General features: G+C 42.4%; 1 long non-coding RNA gene across 1 annotated transcript; it reads left to right on the top strand.

Annotated features, from left to right (window-relative positions):
- The first annotated feature begins 1,134 nt into the window (after positions 1-1,134).
- LOC144282832 (uncharacterized) lies at positions 1,135-4,325 on the top strand. The gene is made up of 3 exons (XR_013351244.1): positions 1,135-1,975; positions 3,416-3,488; positions 3,627-4,325. It is a non-coding gene; the product is annotated as an uncharacterized LOC144282832 (long non-coding RNA).
- The last annotated feature ends 659 nt before the right edge of the window (positions 4,326-4,984 follow it).

The raw sequence follows: 4,984 nt of genomic DNA, 5'->3' as shown, positions 1-4,984 counted from the left end.
TATTTCTCCCTTTCCCCCTTTCTCTCTCTCAAATAATCATAATAATATGAGCTCCTAATTGACTTGATGTTTTAATAATCTCTATCTAGAGATAAGCCCACAAGGAAGAAAACTTATGAAAGAGAAAGAGATGGTCACCCAAGCAGCAGTGGCTCTCAAAGCACTAGGGGGCTCTGGACAGCCAGTGTTTTGGTGACTGTAAGAGGGCAAACTAGCAAGAGGTAATGCCAGCTCAAAGTGTACTACTGAATGGAAGATCTCCAGAAACCAAAGCAACAGGACCATACAATTGTTATGTCCTTTGGGTAAACCACTCAGCTAGGACCAGCCCAGGGTAAAAACTACAAGGTGGGGACTCAAGTAAATCTTGGCTAAAAGTGGTTAAAATGAGTGTGTATTGGGAATGAACAAGCATTGGTGGCACCCAGCCTAGATTGTACCATTTGGAGAAAGTAGCTTAGCCACAGGTTCTTCAGAACAGAGTAGAGGCACACTCTCAAAGCTTCCATGCCCCCCTTAGAGCAATGGGAGTCAGAGTCTGGCTCATTACATCTTATCAAGTGTCCCAAAGCAGTTCCATTATGTTCTGAAAAGTAAAGAGTTAAGTTATGGTAGAAAGAACTGCGTACAACTAATACATACAAAATCAATATCCTAATCTAACCTGGATTAGGCCATTGATCAGATATAGTCCAAGGGTTTGGAATGGGGAAGGGGAACCCAATGACAATCTTAAGACTGACAGGATCATAATGTGAAAAAATGGTGACAAAAATATTTGGCAAAGGCTAGGAGGAAAGCCTCGAACTCCCATGACGACTCACTGTTTCTAACACTAGTCAGGGAAATTAGATGAAACCTGAGCCTTTTTCAATATATCAATCAGAATCCCCCCAACTACCACCACCAATGGTTATATCGGCTTTTCAGATTTTAGATTGTATGTTCATGATCTAACGTGTTCAAGATCTCCCGAAGTAATATCCAACGTGCTTCTAGCAGAGAGGTTCAACTCTCTGGATCCATTGACAACAAAAGTCAAAACAGACTTTGCTTCTAAGCCATGGTCCATAACCAACCTTAGCACCATCTACCATATTATTGCTACCATTTTTTGAACCAATCTTTGTGCCAGGTTCTAAACCTACCTTATCTTCTTTAATCCTCACAGTAACTCTGTGGGGGTAGATACTATTATTGTCTTTGTTCTTGAGGTGAGGAAATGGAGGAGCAGAAAAATTAATTTTCAGTAAAATCACAATAGCTATTAAGTGTCAGAGCCGAGCTTAGGGCCCAGGTCTGACTGAGCCAGTGTCCGCCTTCTTAGCTACCATGCCGCATTGCCTGTAACCAGCCTAAATGAAGTTAAAACCACACTGGGGGGATGTCAGGGTGGCTCAGTGGTTGAGCATCTGCCTTCAGCTCAGGGCGTGATCCCGTGGTCCTGGGATCGAGTCCTATATCAGGCTACCTGCAGGGTGCCTACTTCTCCCTCCGCCTATGTCTCTGCCTCTCTCTGTGTGTGATTTTCATGAATAAATAAAATCTTAAAAAAAAAAATCAACCACATTGGAAGAGATATAGCAGCCCAGTCTAGGCAGCATCCTTTCTTGAAAGGTAAAAATAAATAGGTGATGATAGATAGATAGATAGATAGATAGATAGATGATAGACAGATAGATAGATAGATAGATAGATAGATAGATAGATGATAGATAGATAGATAGATAATCATGGCAGCCATAAAGCAAAGGAAACCATAGCTCTAAACGGAGTTGCATATGTTTGGCCTCTCTTATGCCTGCCTCTTTAGTTTGAGTTTTACTAAAGCCTGTGCTCCACACTCAGAAGCAGTCAGAAGTGTTTATCTTCGATCTTCTGTGAAGTTGATGCACAGGAGAAAGCAGTGAGAATAACAACAGCCTACAGTTTGGGGACATTCACCACGTGACAGGTGTTCCACCCTGGTTTACAGGTACTGCCTCATTCATTCTTCCAGCGATCTGGGGAGGTTGAGGCTTTAAAAGCCCTGTTTACAGATATGCAGAGAAAATGGACATACAGCAAGGTTAATAACTTGCCTTAAGTCACATAGCTAGTAAGTAAAAAAAAAAAAAAAAAAATTCAAACCTGGCAATTTGATTCCAGGGCCTGTGGGTTGTGCCTCCTTAAGAAGTTTCTGGGGCCAATGCGAACTGGATGTTAAATGACACATGTTCTGTTTTCAGCATAATTTCAAATTCCACTGAAACACTGCATTTTGCCACCTTAGTCCACCCTCTAGCTCTAGACTATGTAAAAGGCAATCAGAAATTCTTTCAGGGTTGTAGAGGCAAGAAATAAGGAATGCTTTGGTTTGGATCATTTCTCTTCCCTTTGAGTCACCCATCCGTGGCAGAGGGCAAGGAAGTGATCCTGCCCCTTGCCATGTTAAGCCAAGTGAGAGGCCTTCAAAAGAACCATTTAGGGAACAAAACACATGCCCTTTGGAGCTTGAAGGCAGCAAGGACCAGTCCTTTACTTATAACTGAGAAGACTAAGTAGGAAGAGTCTGGGGCTAGCCAAAGGGCCTCTAGCCACCATGTTCAGAGTGGGAGGATTCCCAAGGAATCTCTGTAGGACCCTTGGGAGCAAGAGTTAACACAGGACATTCATGACCACACAAGGCCCCAAGCCAAACAACTTGCCTTGTCCCTGTGTGTCCTTCGTGACCCCTATATCCAAACCTGGCAAAGCCCAAACAGTAGGTGCTGATAACCAGGGGGAGGAAAGTTTGAACAAGGAAGAGAAGCTGGGTCTCCTCACCTGGCCAGCTTGCTTGGCATTCAGTCTCAAAGCAGAACTGAGCAGGGATAAAGGAGGAGTTTTAACTTACTTTTCCCCAAAGACAAGACCCCAAGACAATCAGGATGAGGCACACTGCTCTTTAGAGCCCCAGATTGGAATAAAATAAATTTAGCATGAAATTCACTCACTCACTAGCCTAGTGATTTGGGTAAGGAATGTAGCATTTCCTTTTCAGTGTCCCTGAACCAAGAAAAAGGAGAACATGAGTTTCTTGTGAGGGTTAAATGAGATACTGCATGCCTTCCCTCTCTTACATCACCTGATGCTTGTCAAGCAGTCAGTGAATGAGAGCTAGTTTATTACGACTGCTTCTGACATCACACATTTTGCCTGTCGGAAGTTCCAGCATATTTTGCAAAATAGCCTGCATTGCAACACCAGCATCACATGATACAATGATGTGGAATTTGGAGAAAGACAGGCCCAGGCTCAATTTTAGCTTTTCCACTCCACATGCTGGAGTATGTGATCTCAAGCATGTTATTTGCTTTCAGAGGCTTAATGTCTTCAACTGAATTTTCATCTGTCTTATTCACTGTTGTTGTTTTTTTTTTTTTTTCCCCTCCAGAGCCTAGAACACTAAAGTGGGAAGAAGACGCTCAATACATACTTATTGAATGAATTAATTCCTCTGTAAAATGGTAATAACAATACCTATCTCATGCTGTGATTTGGAGGATTAGAGGATATGGCAAGATGATACATTGGCGTATTAACTTTTGTCTAACTTTTGCTTCTCTTCCCCCCCCCCCCCACTTTTTCTATCTCCCATGTCCTAGGACCATAAACCTCTGTCTTGGACTTCCTGGCCACAGAAGAAGGAACTTCTTTTGTTGCATGAGCTGCCCTAAAGACAACCTGCACTCAGGCCAGTCTAGCGGAACCAGATCCTTGGAGGGGAATTAGGGAAAGAACGCAGGAGGAGGCCCCACTCCCAGGTACTGTGTAGACCAGGGCCTGAAGCAGAGCCAGAAACCTTCGCCCAGAGATGACAGAAGCCCTAATGGAGGTGCCTAAGGGACGGGTGGGGATTTTAACACCAAAGTTGGAGGTCTCAGCAATGGCTCAGGGACTAAGCTGACAAAGAAAGAAGACACACAAGATAAATAATAACAATGGACCAAAGACCAGAGATCCTATCCAAACCTCCTGGACAGTGCAAATCCTGAGGTTATGTTACTCCCCCAAGGGAGGGAAAGAAGCCTGTTCCTCCCCAGCAACCAACCCTTGCTGGTCCAGACATAATCATATTTAAGTAAAAGAGAAATATGTATTGTACATGAAAGTCGTAGAGCTAATTCATAAAGGTCCTACAGATGTATAGTTCCTGATCTAATGTCAGGCACTTAGTAGAAACTTAACAGATGCTAGTTTTCTCTTCTTACTGACCATAAAATGCTGTAATGGTCAAATTTGTCGATCTTGGAGATGATGGAAGAAAGCTCCTGCTCAAAGTAGGAGCCTCATGTTGCAAAATAAAGAACACCTCTAAAGAATCAGGATTTTTGACCTCATTATCTCTACTTCCTGCCTTTCCACTCCTATAGTCAGCTGGATGTTTCTCCAAAACTGCACCAGCTACTATCTTTTTACATTCCTTAAAGACTTTAAACAAATACCCATCTCTGCCCTTTCCTTGCATCCATCTTTCGGCTTGAAATATTTGCCCTTCTTTTCATTTCTCTAAGTCCTGTCTATTGTCCAAGTATCACCTACTGGCTTTATCCCTTTACAGAAACTTCCTAGTGCCTATCAAACACAGTGCTTAGACTTTACAGAGGCTCCATTCAAACATGCTTATTCATTTAATAAGTATTCTTTTAAGTGCTTGCTGTGTCCAAGCTGCATGAAAGCCAACATTTTTTGCCTCATTTGTTCACTGCTCTATATAGTGACTTATATATAGTGGATATTGAAAAATATCTGCTGAATGAATGAATGAATACTGCTGGTGAACAAAAGAAATAAGGTCCTTGTTATGAATTATAGTTGTCTTATTAGTGACAACAACAGCAAGTTCTTCTTCTCTATAACTCATAAATGAGAAAATCCCCCAAGGTTCTACTTTGGATGCTCTTCTCTCCACCCCCATTCCAGTGACAGAGCCATCCATTCCTGCAACTTGAGCTATCATCTC

This window comes from Canis aureus, chromosome 14, assembly GCF_053574225.1.
Source record: "Canis aureus isolate CA01 chromosome 14, VMU_Caureus_v.1.0, whole genome shotgun sequence".
NCBI classification, from domain to species: Eukaryota; Metazoa; Chordata; class Mammalia; order Carnivora; family Canidae; genus Canis; species Canis aureus.
The sequence above is the reverse complement of the archived record's forward strand: the minus strand, read 5'-3'. Positions and strand labels throughout refer to the sequence as shown.